This window comes from Cupressus sempervirens, chromosome 3 (assembly GCF_028749045.1).
Source record: "Cupressus sempervirens isolate cs-2001-9-10 chromosome 3, ASM2874904v1, whole genome shotgun sequence".
NCBI lineage: Eukaryota > Viridiplantae > Streptophyta > Pinopsida > Cupressales > Cupressaceae > Cupressus > Cupressus sempervirens.
In genome coordinates this window covers 291,970,822-291,990,396 of record NC_143120.1, presented here as the reverse complement: position 1 = coordinate 291,990,396, position 19,575 = coordinate 291,970,822, and positions in this window count along the sequence as shown.

The window sequence follows — 19,575 nt, the reverse complement described above, 5'->3', positions numbered from 1 at the left end:
TGTAACATTTTCTCATGTCTTGGACCATTACAACTTTTGGGGGAATTTGAGAGAGAGCTCTGGCTGGATCATTTTTGTAGGCAACTTTGAGAATAGGACGAAAATTAGGTTGCTTGACCTCATTTGAAACTAACTAAACTTTTAAAGACTCTTTTTCCTCGATTTTCTTTGAACTTGACACCATTTATGTAAACTAGGGTTTTCTCAACAAAAGGATACAAAACTACATGACTCGGCACAAATGAAAATACTTCAAGATCAATTAAAAATGTGTTGGATGAGGTTGCAATCTGCTTGAAATGCTGGATTCTTGCTATGAAGTCACTCAGCTCTCTTTCTTCTTCTTTGCTTCTTGATCGCAATGAGTAAAACTGATTGAAATCATGATAATATACCCTATTTCCATCACATTAAATGCTCAATTTTCAACTCAGCTACTGAAGAAATTTTAACCTAACTTGGCTTCCACTATATTTCCACTTTACTCGATTTCCATTGGAGTTATCCAACTCAGCATCAGTTATCAGCTCGGTCGCTGTTAGGAGCTCGACATCCATTAGAGTTTAACTTGGTATCCAAAGATAGCTTGGAAAAAACATTTAGTTTTTGTCTTGACATCTTGTTTCATGTAGGTTTATCCTTTGCTTATCTTCTTTGTCTTGGGACTGATGTATGATATAGCTTTGTATATCAGTCCTGTGTACTTCTTATGCTTAGTTTGATGAAGTGTGATCACTTGACCCATTGGGTGAAGTGATCCCTCCACTTGATGTGTTGCACTCATCTTTTTATTTCCAAGTCTTATTCATTTGCCCCCTTATCTTTTCGACATCAATCTTTTGTTTTCCTTTGTCTTCTTCAGTCTTGGGTGCCTTTGATCTTGTAGGACAGTTTCTGCTGATATGACCAATTTTTAAGCAACTGAGACATGTAGTTTGATTCAACCATCTTTTGTAGTTCTCTTTGAAATGTGTTCTGATGTAGTTCTGTGGTATATGTCCATATTCTTGACAATAATGACAATTGTACCTAGTGTTGTAATCCCAATGATAATGACATTCATTCCCTTCTATTTTTGCTGGTTGATTTGATGTCCACATAGGTTTTGATCTGCACTCAAATGCCCTATGTCCATACTTTTTGCAATTATAACAATGTCCATCAAATCTCTGATTCCTTGTGACATTGGATCTGCAATTTTGTGTTATATGTCCTTGCATGTTGCACTTGTGACAGAAACTCTTATTTTTGGGTGTGTTTGATTGATTGAATCTTCTACTCCTACACACATTAGCTGTATGCCCCTTCTTATTATAGTGATGACAAGTAGGTTTTGAATTCTTACCTTTATCACTTCTTTGTTCAGCACTCTTTGATGATTCTCCAACTTCAGTGCTATTGTATCCTAGTCCTGATAAATCATGGGCAGATTTTGGGGATTTCAACAACTGTTCAAAATACTTGATGGCTTCACTTGACTTGTTGAGATTCTCTGCTACCTCTTTTTCTCTGTTCAATTCATTCTGCATTTGTTCATTCTACATCTTTAAAGTAGAGATCTCAATATCTTTTACATTGAGTTCATGATGAAGGTTCATCATTTGGGCAAGTGTATCCATCTGCATGTTTGAGATCCTTGTCAATTCAATACATTTTTCTTCAAGTCTGTTTGCAAGATTTCTTTTGTCATTTTCCATCATCACTTTATCTTCAACTGCTCTTTTCTTGTCTTAAGTGATTTCACATATCATTATGGCCTATGATTCATGTTCCATCTTGAGAGATCTTATCTCCTCTGCTTGAATTTTGTTTTTCTACATTAGTTCTGCTATTGCTGCATCAAACTCTTTTGTATCTGCATTGGAAAATATGTTGGTGGTATCAATCTCCTTGTAGTGTATATCATTTTCAGCTATGGCTAGATCCCTTCTCTTTTTTAATGAGTTTTTCAACTTGTTTCTAAATTCCTCCAAGCTATGCAGAGCAAGTTGCACATCTATCACTTGATTTTCAATGATCTTTCCAAGTTTGAAAGCTTCCATCTTTAGATCTTTTCCTCTAAGCTGTTAGGCTTTTCCTTGTGAGAACCTGGATCAGCTCTGATACTAATTGTTGGAATATTCAAATATGGAAAGAGTACTTATGAGAGGGGGGGTGAATCATAAGTATCACACTTTAGCCAATAAAAACTTTTTAACTGAAAGTAAATTGCATGCATGTAAATACATCAAGTAAACATGAAACTAAAAAAATGCATCAACAACTCATAACACTGGAATTTGGTAAGCCAGAAACCCTCCAAGAATAAGAAGGCAAAACTGGGGTGGGGATGATACCCACAAAAATTATTGCAGCAATATTGTTCAACCACTTCTGATGGTTTTCCCTATTAAAGGCTTTACACTGTGTCAATAGTGACCTGGTTAGAGGCTTTACAAACATTTAACATGAAGTGTCACCCTATTAAAGGATTTTAATCACCTAATTAAAGGATCTGCGAAGTAGCTGTTAAGCTAACCTATCACCATAGGATTTTCATTCTAATACAATTGCTAGAAAGTATTAGGTATAATGAACTTGATAGATTACAATCCTTGATTGCTGAATGTAGACACCTTTTCCGCTTTCTCTGATCTTGATCCTTTGTGATCTGATAACCTTCGCTTCTGAAAATAGATTTTCTTGTGCACCCTTATATGTCCACTCATATATATTTACAATGAAATTTTGTCTTCCTTATAAATACATTTGAGGATTTAGGGTTAGGTATGGATCTACGATCCATATTCAATCTTCATTTTTTGCTTATTATTTGCACTTCTTCTATTGGTTGCATGCCTTTATCATTTTTCTTATTGGCTGCATGTAGATTGCATAGGAAAAATAAAAGATTCAATCTCATCATCAAATCCTTCGAGATTTACCTTATGTCAGCTGTAAAAATAGTTTGCGTCATAGTTTGTGCAATTACAAACTCTTATGCTGATATACTGACTTACTCGGCTCCTGAAGTATTGCTGATACTTGGCACATGCTATTTCCTGGATAGCTCGGCACCTAAACAAAATTGTATCACTTAGCACCTTGTGTTGCTCGGCACTTGTTAACACTCAGCATCTTGTGTTGCTCGACACTTGTTAACACTTGACATCTTGTGTTGCTCAACACTTGTTAACACTCAACATCTTGTGTTGCTCGAAACTTGTTAACACTCAGCATCTTGTGTTCACTCGGTATCTGAAAACTACTTGGCACATGAAGATCACTCAGCATGCATGGTGTATTTGTCTCCAATGTGGAATGTGATTAAGTGTGTTGGCACTCAAGTGTCAAAAACCATTACGAGGTTAACATTATATCACATCCATTGTAGAAGAAATGTAATGGAATGAATATAATAAGTAGAGAAGAGAGAATTGCAAAGGCTACAATAGTATAAGGAGCAATGAAGATTCATCTATCACAAAAGGTGATTTTTACACTTAGAGAAATCTCATTTAGTAAACCAAGTTGTACATCAAGATCAGCCACTACTTCATCCTAACAGGTGGATTAGTTAATTCCTTTAACAAGGTAGACTTGATAGTCTTGTATAAATCTCTTTACTGAGTGCATACTTTATTGTATGCTTGTAAATCCTTTGAGAAGGTTGCCCTAACAATCCTTATTGCTCCTAATAGGGTAGATCATCAAAAGTGATCATTATAAGCCTTAACAGACCAACTTTATACTGTAGTACTAAAGCTTGTGGGTATCATCCCCAACCCAGTTTTACTTTCTATTTGGAAGGTTTCTGAATCACCAAATCTTTGTGTCAAAGTGTTATGTGTGCTTTCATGTTGTTAGTTTCTCGTGCATGAAGTTAGATTATAATTCATATAAAGGATTAATTGCTAATTAGATTGAAAGTTTTTGAAGTTACTGATTCACCCCTCCCCTCTCAGTAACCTAGCTTGTTATAATATTTCCAACAATTGGTATCAGAGCATTGTGGTTCTTAAAGAAAAGTTCAAAAACTTGAGCAAAGATCAAAGGCCATGGAGATATTCAAACTTGATAAGGCTATTGACAATGAGAAGCTAGATTTGGAATTAGCTATTGCCCAACTGAAGAAAGGAAAAGAGCAACTATCTCAATCTTTGAAAAGAAGAAAAGATCCTGCAATTCAATGAATGATCATCTCTACATTGAGGAAAGAATTGAAGACCCTCATTCAAGCAATCCAGATGAAGCCAATGAAGCAATCAAGGAACTCCTATAAAAGAATGGTTCACTTCAAGAAGAAGTAAGAAAACTAAGAAGAGAGCAAGAGATTCAGTCAGTAAGACTATGTGAAGTTATGGAAGAGAAAAACAAGATAAAATAAGAGATAGAAGGAAAGAACAATGAAATTCAGCACTATCCCTTCAACAAAAAAACTTCATTGATCAACTCACTAATGCAAATGAAGAAATCATGATCCTAAGATTAGAGAATGAAAGATTGTAGAATGATCTAACCTTTGAAAGGAAAACCAATAAAAGAATGATGACATCCAAAGAAGACATGAATCAATTGAATGATCAAAATTTCTATAGACAAAATGGAAAAGTAGGAATTGGATATACAAAAGAAGGAGAATCATCCAAGCAAGGAGCACAAAAGAATCAAAAACCTACTTGCAAGCACTATGGTAAGTTAGATCATACCTCAAATAGATGTTGGAGTAATGGAAAAGAAAAATTCAATGGAAAGTGTTACAATTGTAATCAACATGGTCATAAAGCAAATAAATGCAAAGAGAAACCAAGATTTGAAGGAAAATGTCACAAATGTAAGAAGCATGGACACAAACCATCAAAATGCAAAACCAAGATATTGAATCCAACATTACAAATTGTGAAAGCTATATTTGGTTGGGACTATAACACCTGGTGTAGATGTCATTACTATGGATAATTTGGACATATTGGAATAAATTGTGTAAAGCATCATACAAGGAAAAGAGATTCTACTAAAAGATGTTTCATTTGTATAGAATTTGGTCATCTTTCCAAGAACTGTATGAATACTGGTAGAATTGAAGATGAAAAGAAGGCAAAAGAAGATAACATTAGAAAATAGATGAGAAAACAATGGGTTGCAAAGACTACTGAGAATTCAAGTTCGAGCAATGATGAAAAGGTCACTCAAGAATTGGGTGACTCCACCATTTCTGCTTGATCTCTCAAAAGAGCACTAGAATTGTGATACTAAATGACACATCAAACATCAATTCTAGTCAATAGAACAAAAGATCCATATTTGTATTCAAGATACAAAAGGATCACCAAGTAAAAAGGTACCAGTCACTACCAAGTTACTTTCCTTACTGAGTGAGGTCTAGTCACAAACTCTACCAAGTGAGGTCAGGAGTAACTAAATTTCATATGGTTATCGAGAAAGGTTAGAAGTAATCGAGATGTGTATGGTCAACGAGTCTTCATCGAGTGTTCAATAAAAGGAAGTGGATGGCAATTTGTCAATTTGATCTACTAAACATACTAGGAATTTATGGAAAAATTTGATAAAATGAATGAAGTTAAAGTCATTTTCACCATGAAATTTCAAGAGCTATTACATAGTGCGATCTTCAAGAGCTTTCAAGTGATTTGAACAAATTATTGAAAAAACCCTTGAATTCTCTCAAACTCTACCAAGTGAAGATGGCATCCAATAGTAGCAAGGCAAAGCGTGGTTCAGACATGCGTATTAGTGGTCTGGAATGGAAGGCTCCAGACATCAAGCTCACTCCTATAATTGCTAAAACCTTAGATCTGAGTGGAGTGTAGTCCCAAATCCCTCCAAAAGTATTGTTGATAAATGACATTTGTTCTCATTTCAAATGCACGATTCAAGATATTGGTACTTTGGAAATGGATGAAGCCCTAGAAAAGTTGTGTGTAAATGGTGTCTTAAAACCCAAGCATCAACACCTGGAAACCAAAGGGTTGACCCATATTCCTCACATGCCTCATGAATTCCAAGTGAAATGGATTAGGTTTATACTTAGTCAGGTGCATAATGGACAACTATGGTTGGAGCAACCAATATTGATCATGAAGAAGATGATTCATAGAATCACTAGTCTCTCAATGTTGGCTAAAGATAAGATGACTATGTTAGAGTAAATAATTAATTATTCTATTTACTTAAACTTACTTAAGTAAATGCATTTCATTTATTAGTTGTAGTCTAGGAGTTTATTAATAAGTTGTTGACAATATGGGAGTTTGTTCTCTCCTAAGTCATACTTATCCTCTCATATTGTTCGAGGACCTTCCACCTCACGTGGATGTATGCTTAGTTGTCACACTTATCTCCTAGCATCTTCTAGCTTGTTCTAGGAGATTCCTGGAGCTCTTTATATTTGGGCTCCCTCATTGTATCCCATTATGGCATTTTCATTGTAAATACATATTTTTCTTGTGTTTGCATATTCTCTTTCTCATGTCCATTTAGGGTTTTTCCCTTGCTCCACGCTCTTCCTTCCTTGGCTTCTCTTTGATAGGTTTTTGCATGTAGGTGATCTTGGGCATCTTTGGAGTTGGATTTCATCAACTCCAACATGGTATCAGAGCCTCCCTACTACTGCTTTGTTGAAGGATTTTTAAAGCCGTGATTTGGAGACACAAACCCTAGTTTGTTTGTGCTTTTTTCTTCAAATCAGAAGAACAACAAATTTTTGGATCACATTGGGCCCAAACGGACACTACCATTGGATTTAGAAGGCTGTTTGTAGTCAGGATTCATATAAAACTTTTTATTTTTGGAGATAGGGCTCCAAGAGGCTAAAAAAATTTGTTAGGGGGGCTTTCCGTACGGTAGTATGGACGCGCAATAGTTAAAAAATAAAAATAAAAATAAATATTATGGGCGCACCACCACGACACCACCCAATGGCTATTGATGGGCCTCTTGTACACCGCTCATTAGGCAGCACCCCCAGTTCCTATAGCTTGTGCCCCAACTACACTGCCTGCGCTCCTCTCGGCTCCCACCTCCGCCTACATCAGCTGTTTTAGCTTGCTCATCGCTTTTGTCACCAGCGGCACCTCTTGCATTCTGTGCTCAGCCCCTAGACTACTATAGAGCCACTTGAACTCTTTGCTCTGCCCATTCTACAATGCTAGTTTTGCCACTTCGTCGAGGTTCCATAGCTCTAGTGCCGCTCGTGGGTACAGTTAGCAGTAGGTGTGACATGTGGCACATTACCACGTGGCCTTGCCACGTCACATCTGCCACATCAACATTTTGCCACATGGCACTACCATGTGTATTTTTTTTAATTGCAATGGCCTTGTGGCTGTCAAATTTTATCTTGCGGATTGCTAACATCAGCATGATGTCATCCTTGCATCAACCCTTGCACCTCTCCAAGGTCAATTTTGACCTACCTTTAGTTTTTTGGCCATAACTTGAGCATACAGAGGTATTCTTTTGATCCAAAAGAAGCGCCAAAAAGCTAGTTCTGAGATGGAGACATTGGTGTAGGTATTTTTAGGTTTTGATGCAATTTTATTGTCCATTTTTTTAGTTGAAGTTTGAAGTTGTATTTTTGACTTTGGCATGCATATCTTTTGTGTCCCATGTCATTTTTTTGAAAACTTTATATTTTTCGAAAGTTGGTCCTATCATCTCTTTAAAAATGTGGTCCTTTTCCTTAGTTTTTGGCCCATGCTCTTTCTATCATATTTTTGGCATTTTTGCTATATGGTGGATATCTTGAGTGTTTTAAGCCCAAGGATCATTTTCTTGGCATGGTTTCCTTTGTTTTAGGCTGTCCTATCTTTTGAGTCAGCTTTTTCCTTGTTCTGATAATTGTAGCTATCATTTTGAAGCACTTTTGTATACACACTAAGATAAAGTATCACTTTTGCAATTTTGGGGTCATGAACGTTGTTTTTGAGTCAGTTGTACATGCACTATTTTTATAAAGCACCATGGGGGGATAGTTGTTTGCTATTTTTAGGCATTCTCCCTTTGTCAAGTGAGTGTTCCTTCCATGAAATTAGCCCCATGTAGCATCAGTGTGACCGTGTCTTTATAGGTGTTTGTACCTCTTCCTCTCTTGTCATTCTTGGTTCGTCTGCAGCAGACTTTGGCCCACCTTCTCAGTTGCCTGTCATCTCACCCCGTTTGCATTAAGGGGGGTTATGCTGTTGTTCTAATGCATCCATGGTTTGATGGTTTGATAGTGTGAACTATGTATTTAGTGGTTGATCCTATATACAAGGCGATTACAGTGGCTAGCTACCTATGCATTTCGGTGAGATGGATTATCTACCATATAGACATGCTCGGTTTGGGCCTTCTTCTTTCGTGGAGGTTCTTCAGATCAACAGTTTTTTTTTTTATTGTAGATTTTGCAGCTTCTTAATGCTTCAGTGATTCTCTTCATGATCACTCTTTGTTCCTATTTTAGGGGACATTTCCCTAGTTGGAGGCTTCTTCAGTTCTTCACTAGATTCTTACCTCTTTTTGGGGGAGGGGTTTTCCCATGTGGTTTTCTTTCTTTCCCCATTTACAAAGGTTGCATATTTTTCATTTTACATGGGTACCTAACATGGCCTCGTTGCCAGGACCCATTATGCATTCATCTTAGTTTTGTGAGCTTAAGGAATTTCCCTAAGTTGCACTTAAGGGGGGGTGTTAGAGTAAATAATTAATTAGTAATTATTTATTCTATTTACTTAAGTTTACTTAGGTAAATGCATTTCATTTATTAGTTGTAGTCTAGGAGTTTATTAATAAGTTGTTGATAATACAGGAGTTTTTTCTCTCTTAAGTCATACTTATCCTCTCACATTGTTCGAGGACTTTCCACCTCATGTGGATGTATGCTTAGTTGTCACACTTATCTCCTAGCATCTTCTAGCTTGTTCTAGGAGATTCCTGGAGCTCTTTATATTCAAGCTCCCTCATTGTATCCCATTATGGAATTTTCATTGTAAATACATATTTTTCTTATGTTTGCATATTTTCTCTCTCATGTCCATTTAGGGTTTTTCCCTTACTCCATGCTCTTCCTTCCTGGGCTTCTCTTTGATAGGTTTTCACATGTAAGTGATCTTGGGCATCTTTGGAGTTGGATTTCATCAACTCCAACAGACCAAAACCCTAGGTCGAGTTGAAATTGAAAAGAAGACCCTAGTAGAGTGGGATAGTAGAGGCATGAAGATAAGTAGTTTCATTGATATGGAATTGAAGTTTGGCATATCACAAGATCTACAGTTCAAGTAGGCTGAATAGTGTATCATGTGAAGTAGTTGACCTTACATACAAGGTAGTCAAGAATAATCTTTCTCTTGACTTTGGTGAGCTATTGTTGATACAATTCAAAAAGAATATGAAAATCATTAGAACATCAAAAAATAATCCATGTAAGTTTGATTCTCTATTAACATGCTTATTCTTTTATGTTAAAAAATTCTTCCCTTCAAAAGGCATTGTTGTATGGAGAAAATATGTGCTAGTACTTTACTAGGTAAATGAGTACATTACTAAGATGGGAGAGAATTATAAAAGTATCATGGATAACTATTTTTATGCATTTAAAGAGAAAATCAATGATAGATTTAGGATTTCAAGAAAATTAGTTGAAGATTACAAGTATGATGTGTGTTTCATGGTAGACAGTGATAAGGTATACATTCAGGTAGTCAAACCTAGAATTGCATGGGTAAAACCTCTTGGATATGAGGTTAATATTGATGAAAAAAAGGACATTATTGAGGCACTTGTAAATGAACTAGTTAATCCTAAGGCTGCATAATTTGGTACATATGATGAAGCCAAGACTAGGATAGAACTAGACATAAAACTCCCTCAGGTGGTAAACAAAGGCAAGAAGAGAATTGCTAATTTGAAAAAAAGTTCTACTCTTTTGTTAACCGAGGGAAAAGGTGAGGATGAAGAAGCAAAGGATGCTGAAGAATTAGAGGAAGAGGAACCACTAAAGAAAAAGGGCAAGGTAATCATTATCAAGCCTCCCAAGCCATCCACTACTATGTTTACTAGGAGATCCTCAAGGAAGAAAGCTGATAAGGAAGGAGGAGATGTAATATTCAGAAAACATCCACCACCTTCCATGATAGAATAAAAGAACTGTAGGATGGGGTAGGTATAAAAAACTTTAAAGCATTAAAGTATGAAATCAAGATTGAGGAAGAACAAAATTAGATTGAAGATCTAGTATTGGATAAAATGGGTAAGTGGAAATACTCACTTGACCAGATTACTTCTCAGATTCCTAGTATTTTGATGGATAAGATTAAGCCAAGATGTGAATTTTCTATGCAAACTATGAAAGACATATATGCTCAAACCCTGAGGTAGATAGTACCAAGCTTAACAGATAAAGAGGTTAAGGATTCTCTAAAGAAAAATGAGGAGAAATTAACTCTGAAATTTAACACTTGTCTGGTTCTAATGAAATATATTGAGCATGTTGTAAGGAATGCAACTCAAACATGGAAGAATGTACATCATCTTCATAAATTGTGTGATTTTACTATTGAGGTAAAAGATGACGATGATGATGATAAAGAAGAAAAATATGAAGAAGTGAATGATGAAGAAACAACACATTTTGATAACATTGATGATGAAGAGTTTTAGGAACAAGAGGCTACTGAGGAAGGAATATAGGATGATGAGGAAATTGACCCAGTTATGATTGCTATAGTAGTTATTGCCTCACTTCCTCACTCCACAAGAAAAATTATAACATCAAGCATGAAGATAGCCTCAACAGGATTGGTTGTGACTAGTATTGCAAGCATAGGCATCCAATCAATCTTTGCACTAGTTTAGCTCAGCACATCATTGACTGAAGTGACCTCCACTTCATCTACCGAGCTGCAAACTTTTCCCTCTTCTACTATGTTGGATACATCAGTTTTGGAGACATTCATGTTGGATACATCATCATTAGCTACTGCAGGTATTTCTACAATAAGTACAATATCAATTTTTGCAACTAGTCCTACTATGTCTACTATTGTTTCCATTCCTAGTAAGCAAGAAATAAGTGCAAGGAGAGTTGAGACCAAGTTTCAACTGAGCACAATATTTTTGGGAAAAGGAAAAGAAAAGGAAGAGGATATAGATCTTGATGAGGATATTTTCATTCCACAATGGAACATCTCAGATCTAAATCCTAATTAGATGCAAACCTCTGGTGAACTACTTCAGAAGAAATCCAAGCAACAAAGGCTAAGAGAGGAAAGAAATAAAGAGTTCAAAATCATTGAGGATGCCAAGAACATTCTAGTAGAAGCTATAGGCATAGAGGTTGACTCATCTTAACCAATTTTGTATTAGTTGGAAGAGGCAGTTTAGAAGTTCAATGAAGATATGGATGGATAGGACAAGTTACTATAGAAGGTAGAGAAAAAGTTTGAAAATAAAGTGTTAGAGCACATTGCTTAATAGATTTCCATCTACCAAGTAGAACTCTCTAACATTTTGGGATCTTTGGAAACATATTGTACTAATGTGTCATCACTTTATGTGATATTTCAAATTTTACTAAGGAAATAAAGGACAAATTGTTCAAAATAGATGAAGATCTCAAGGCAAATGGTCAACAGTTCTAGCTTGACGCTAGTTCAAGCTCTACTCATCTCAAGAAGATCAAAATTTTAACAGATATGCAAGTAGAATTTCTTAGAGAAGAAGCAAGAATAAGATCTACATTATTAGATATCTAGAATATGATACTCCCTATCATGGATGCACTGTAGAAGAAAATTTCTCAATCCAAAACTCTCATCCATGAAAATAACTTCTCCATAGTAGACCACATGATTGAGTTGTCAATAGAAGTGAAGATTGCACTACACACATGTAAGGTCTTGCAGGACATTTGGGACAAATCTTTGGCTATCATACTCAATGTACATTCAAAATTTTTGTCTCATTTTGGCATTAATATGTAAACATATAGAATAAATCTTTGGCATTATTGTCAAAAAGGGGGAGAAGATACAAAAAGATATTGGAGAAGATATGAGAATGATAAGTTATGGGGGAGAAAAATGTAAAAATTATAAAAACAATGGGGGAGAAAGATGTGAAAGAAGAATTTTCAACATATATAGCAAGTGTATATTGTATATAGAAAGGAGATGTATATAGATGTTCAATATACTATATAGAAGCCTTACCATGTACATAAATATATCTTACAAATTTTTTTTTAGTAAAATCTCAAAAATAATATACTCTACTAAGCTAGAATCACAAGGTGATGGATAAAGGTTTTCAGGAAACTTTTTGAATTCTTTTTTGGTTGATAAGTGTTTTTTTCATGAATGCCAAAGAGGGATATTTTTGACATTTGAGTCATGTTTGTTATTAGTGACACACACTTATTTAGATTATAAGTTCATATCGAGCATATTGTATAGTTAACAATGTTAACCAAGCATTTCAGTTTTTACCAAGTTCTATAGTTGCTACCAAGTCCTTGGGACAAATTCTAGTGTATGTCGAGTAGTTACAACTATTGTGAAGATCAACAGTGTAAACTAAGCATCTCATTGTATGCAAAGTTTACTAGTGCAAATCGAGCTGTGAAGTGGTTATCGAATCCACAATTGATGTGATGCGAGTCCAATGTTGATCGAGCTACTCAGTGTTAACCAAGTGACTCAATTTATACCAAGCTTGAGGTAATAGTGTTTACTAAGCTATGTAGTGGTAACCAAGTGATTTAGTATATATGATGAGTTTCACAGTATTTGTTGAGTCACCAATATAGATTGAGTTCTAGACTACTTCAAAGTGATCAGTATGGATTGATCTTCTATGCCTACTGAGTGCATGATGATGTTGAGCTATGACAGTGGATACCGAGTATTAGAACCTCACCAAGTCAATATTTAGAGCCCAAGTTTCTACATTTTGGTCAACTTTGTAGTATTTTGTGTGAACTTGTATTGTGGCCGACTTTGTAATTATGTAATTGGATCGGTACATATGTAATGTATTGTATCACATCCAATGTAGACGAAATATAATGGAACGAATATAATAAACAGAGAAGAGTGAATTACAAAGGCTACAAGAGTATAAGGAGCAGCAAAGATTCATCTATCACAAAAGGTGATTTGTACACTCAGAGAAATATCATTAAGAAAACCAAGTTGCAGATCAGAGATCAGCCACTGTTTCATCCTAATAGGTGGATCAGTTAAATCCTTTAATAAGGTAGACTTAACAGTCTTGTATAAATCTCTTTACTAAGTGCATACTTTATTGTATGTTTGTAAATCCTTTTAGAAGGTGGACCTAGTAGTCCTTATTGCTCCTAATAGGGCAGATCATCAAAAGTGATCATTGTAAGCCTTAATAGGCCACCTTTATACTGCAGTACTAAAGCTTGTGGGTATCATCCCCACCCAGTTTTACTTTCTATTTGGAAGGTTTTTGGGTCACCAAATCTTTGTGCCAAAGTGTTATGTATGCTTTCATGTTTTCAGTTTCTCATGCATGAAGTTAGATTAGAATTCATATAAAGGATTAATTGCTAATTGGATTGAAAGTTTTAGAAGTTAGTGATTCACCCCTCCCCTCTTAGTAACCTAGATTGTTATAATATTTCCAACAACAAGATCTTACATACTCCATCAATTTAATGACTTTTTTATAATTGACCTTTATGCCATCTGTGGAAAATAGGCCCAAACTATGTAATGATGATGGAGCTATGCGATATATGTTCTTGTTAACACAAAATTCAATGTCAACTGGAGGTAATTTCTTGAGTACCCATTCTTTCTCAAGATGTGTGTACCTCAAGGGAACCTTTATGGCACCCTTTGTCTCATCATCATAAGAACATGAACCCCCTTGAGCAAGAAAAAATTGTATAGGTTTATTGAATTTTCTTCTAATATTTTGACCTCTAGTTTGTATCTCTTTCATAGACCTACTACATGTCTCACTATCCTCTTGTATTCCAACATTTCCCTCACTCGAGGAATATAAATCTAGCAGATACCTATTTGGTGGTACCTGTAGCCCAACAAATGAGAGATATGGTTGGAGCAAAATATTTTTCTATAAAATGAGGCTAATAATGATGAATTTTTCCTAAAGTTAATGTTGAAGGTAAAGAGAAAGCAACCATGTAATAAACTTATACCTACTTATCCATGTCTTTATATGATCCTCGTTAAAGGGGTATAGGTTCCTGCATATGTAAATCATTAATGGAAAAAAATTATTAATATAAAGAACATTAATGGTACTCTAACATAGAAGATGAAAAAAATGACGCTATACCTTAGCATATGTGAGAATGCTATATTGGATATACCATTCATAACCTTGAAGTTTACCAACAATAATACAATGGGAAAAAGTGTTGTTTGGGAGCCTTGGTATAGGGTCTTGTATGCCTTTTCAATTATAGATATATCAAGGTTCTCTTCATCACCATCATTAGATGCACGACTATCATTATCTTCATCATCTTCATCAGTTGCGCTAGTAACATCTTCTTCAATTCTATTCTCTAGCACATTATTAGTTGCACCAATACCAACATCTTCAATTATGTTCACCGTCTTAGGATCATCTTCTTCCATGGGAGCATTACCTTTTGCTTCGATATTCACACCTCCATGTTTCACCAGTTTGAAATCCACATTCACCAAAGGATGGAAATCCTTTCCCCCCTCCAATGTGATCATGTTGCGTACAATGTTTTTGAGCTGTTGTGATTAGAATTCTTGGATTCTTTAAGCCCTTGCATTTTTTGCAAGGAAAATGACATTTTTGATCATGGTTTATTTTGACCTGAGACCACAATCTAGCAAATTTTGCCTTATTTTGTTTTGGCTTCATATTGTTAGGTGTGGACTTTCTTCACAAGAAAATATTCAGGCTATAAAATTATGTTAAATATAAACATACAAGCATTAGTAGTATATTGTATATAATTGATAATAATAAAATAATAAAATATTACTATCTCTTTAGTAAAGATGGCATCTGAACAAATCAAATGAATTATACAATGTAAATATTGTAATTGATTTTGAACAAGAATTATTCATTTATGTATGTTGCCACTCAAAATATTTTGCTACAACAAATGTGAGTAAAGGTTTGGATGGTTTTGATAATATCAGGTTAGGATCAAGAAACACTTGGGGGTGGGGGTGAGGGGGTGTGAATAAGTGTTGTAGAACTTTCAAACCAATCAAGAATTTTTAACCTAACCATAAATTATGCTACCCAAGGGTTAACATATACTATATCATCCCTATTATGCCAAGAAATTGAATTGATTAAACAATGTATAATCAAATAAATCAATGTTGGATGTTCAACAAACAATGATAAAAATCAAGAATGTTAAAGAATGTTCCTCTTGTTGGGAATAAGAAAAATTGAATATGTATGCAAGGTTTCTTTGCATGCCAAATAGTAAAATATGGAAATAAAATCATAATGTATGATGTCTCTAAACTCTTCTCAAATATTACACAAAAGAATTCCACAACCAAATCATGTATAAGCCTAATTAATGAAGATAGTGACAAGATAAGTCCAAGTGGAAGCTAATGAAAACCAAGATCATAAATGGGGTAGCACTTATGATAGATTTTTCATCAAAGAGATGAAGAATTTCGTCAAGTGTATCGATCAAATCAAGAAGATGAGATCACAAAACAAACCTACATTACTTGTCAAGAATTCATCCCACTAAATTAAATATGAAAGATTGATTAGTGCTTCTTGCAAAGAATGACTACAATCAACAATTGTTGGAGAAGTGATCTCAATGTATATCATGCTACTAGACTACCTATCCCATGATGATGTCTCTAGACAACATATTTGAATACAAACACCTCAAATTGAATTTTCCAATGTTTTAATTAAAGAGTTCTTGACCTTATAGTACTAACTCAAAAAAAAAGAATGTGAACCTTTAAATTTAGATCAGGATTGATTAAAGTCAAAGAACTATCAAGCCATGTCTCAATGTCGTACCAAATATCAAGATCTACCAACTCATAAGTTCCATTTGTGTAGTGTCAAATGGCAGGTATTCACAACCATCCATAAAAGGGTCATCATAATTTTCTATCTTAGTTAAGTTTTAAAATCTAGATCAAGATTGATTAAAGTCAAAGAACTATCAAGACATGTATCAATGTCATCACATTAAAGAATGGATAAATTATGTGCATATAAATTAAAGAATCTTAAAATATAAGAATATGCAGAATGCTTATGCTAAATTTGTGTTATTTAGAGAGAGTTTTGTCAATTTGAAAAATTTCTAGGGATGTCCCTTAGGTGTCCCCTATCCCAAGCATAAGGATGACTAAAAAAATAACAAGGGATGCATCCTAGGATAATTTATCTTGTTGTATAATACAACCTTAAAAGTATCATATCAAATTCCTCTATATGCATGTAACTAGATGTTATTTCAGATAAAGTCAATAAGTTAATTGCAAAGGCAAAAAGACAAATTCATAACATTGTTACTAATCCAACAAAAAATAAATAGAAAAGATAAGTTAAAGAAAGAAATTCATGTAAGGCAACATTTAGGCTTACGTTTTTGGGTCTAATGTTGAGGCTTCAAGGGAATTTCTCTTTTTGTCTACCTTCCCTATTAAGAAAAATGTAAAATTTAATAAATAAGAAATAATACATTGATAAGATTTGAAGATAATCCATAGTATATATATTCCACCATATACAATAGTCAAAGTAGAATGTAAAACACTTAAAGGCAGGTGCCATAGTATGAAGGATAAAAAAAATCTAGACATCGTTATTTCAAAGCATCAAACTTCAGGCAATCTTGACATTAAGATAAAGGACAAAAAATAGTGCATTTGATTCAAGAAACTCAACTTCAACATTATTGAGTGATAACTTTCATGAAATTTTCTATTGGAACTTGAAAGCTTCTAGAAATAACCTTTTGAATGATGCTAGTCATCCTTTTGAGATTTTGTTATTCAGAAGTTAAGGGTATGATTAATTTAGTTGTTTGAGTTTCTATAGATTGGGAAAAAACCTATTGTTCCAAGCTACATTTCTCATGCCTCTCTATTGTCTTGTCTCTGGGTCTCAACATCTACTTACTAGTTTCATGTTATGTTCTTTACGTTACTAGTTTCACGTTTATGTTATTGACACATAAAAAATATGCCTCAAATGATATTAGATCTGGTGTGGAATTCAAGATGCTTATAGAAAGCACAAAAGGATTACTACTTTAATTAAAATTCATTTAAATAGACCTTAGAGAAGCATAATTGGGAATGCCTAAGGCTAAGATTAAAGAGTTAACTTATTTTTCAGATTGTTTAGGCAATATATTTGGGTGATTGTGAGTTTTTCAAATCTTCTATTCTAAATCTTCTTGAAATACTAAATTTATGTAGTAATCTGTTTATTAGGGCTGCTATATTCTTGGTCACTATATGGATTCATGAAAACAAAAAAAGAAGCTATAAATCAAAGAGATTGGGAAAAAAAAGCTTTTAGAGTGGAAGAACTTTACATTCTTTGCATGAGGTTGTCTCTACACAAATAAAAATATGATGAACCATTAATCAGTACCTAATAACTTGCCATCCTCGCTAATCATGAAATTTCAAGTTGATGAATGAAGTGAAGGTGCCCATTTGTCTAACCACATTAGCCAAAAATCCTCAGATTTGTTCACTTCTAATTATAGTGTTGAAGCTAAATTTTTTTTGGGCTCTAATTAAGCTTCTACTTAAGATCTAGCCTTTAATTTATCGCATCATGACCACCATCTCCCCGTGTCAAGGTAACATTAAGAGATTTGTGCTTCCTTTTACACTTAGCTAGTCATAGATTTCACAGGGTTCCCAAATGGGCCGTGAATACTTCTAGGATGAAAATGGACGTTGTTAAGGGGTAGGATTCACATCTTACAACCACCTAATTTTGAACAATCATCCATCGTAGATTTGGTCAAGGAAATTAAAGCATCCAAATCTACACCTTTACTATCCAAGATATCCAATTCACTTCTTGCTAAGCATGTCTATAGATAACTTTTTCAAATTCCATCATTAGGCTTCTAGCTTCTTTGAAAATTTGATCAATGATGTTGATGCACTTTTTGAAGAGCAATACAATGACTTATTATGAGTTTCTATGTATCATATGTAGTTTGACTACTGTCTATTATCCTATATTTACATCTTTATAAACTATTTTATTTTTTTAGCTCATAGCATCACAATGTCATCCTTTAGTACTATTTTATGGTTGAATTTTTTTATTCAATGCATACTATAATTAATTTTGTTTACATGGCTAGAATCTTCATAAATATTTGTACAACCATGACCAAGTTCTATGGAACATGGGACAAAACCATTAGTCAACCACCATACCATATCCTGACACATGTAACCAAACCCATATAAGGACTAACAACTTAGCTAGAAGATCTTCACGTCACAATTAAGAAAAGTTTCACAAATTTTGAGGTGCAAGGAGGATTCAATGTTATTATTTAAGCACTAACAGAAGAGGCAACTAGTTGTCAAACATATTTTGGTTTCTAACTAAAAATGGCCTTTAGAGGTAGCAAGTCTGTAACACTCTTATGCACCTTGAAGGAGAGAAACTAGTAAGAACTAACTATTGGACAGAGATATGGTATAAACATCAAGAAACCTATTAATTCCATTTCCAATTAATGGTGTACAAAAACCAAAAATTACCTTCACTTTTCCAAATTCATAAAGATATATTATATAAAGTTTAAAATAATTATAGAAGATATAAGCAAGTAGTGTTATTTGTAAAAAAAAAGTTTAAATATTTACATATTATGCCTTAAGGATCATATGGCATATATAATTGCATCTTGTTTAACATTAGGTCTCTCCTCAATACATTTCTCATTGATTTGTATGAAAATATTAGATTTTGACATGCAACCATATTCCATTTTCAAAGCATAGTCAATTAAGAATATAAGCTTACATGTTGGGGGCATCATGTGTAAGCTAGGTGTAAAGCTTTTTAATATAGTTGATGTTTGACCATAAGTTGAAGTCTTAAAAATAGAAGGCTTTGTGAGTTAAATGGAGTTAAAAAATCAATTTCAAATTATACATATTAAATGTAACTAAATCACTTATTATAAATAATTTTTTCTCCAAGAAGTTTAAAAGATCTTTTTAGAGATTTATTTTGAACTATCACTAGGTTTACTAAGGCCAACTAAATTCACTATTGACAAAAAAGAGAGTTGAGACTGTATCCATTCTCCCCAAGAAATTTTGACATCCCTAGGGGCTTGTTCACCATTTAGTCTCCAAAAGAACTTGTATGTGGGTTGTCTCCTATTTTGTTAGTCGTCAAGAGACAACTTTTCTTTTTGGGGGGGATGATGTCATTGGTAGATTTTGCATTTTGTAGCTAACTTGGTTATGCCATCGAGGATTTTGTATTTTGTAGCTGATGGGTAGATTAGGATTTTTATGTAGCCAACGGACCCCTTCGGGAAGGTTCAGTGGGAAGTATTTA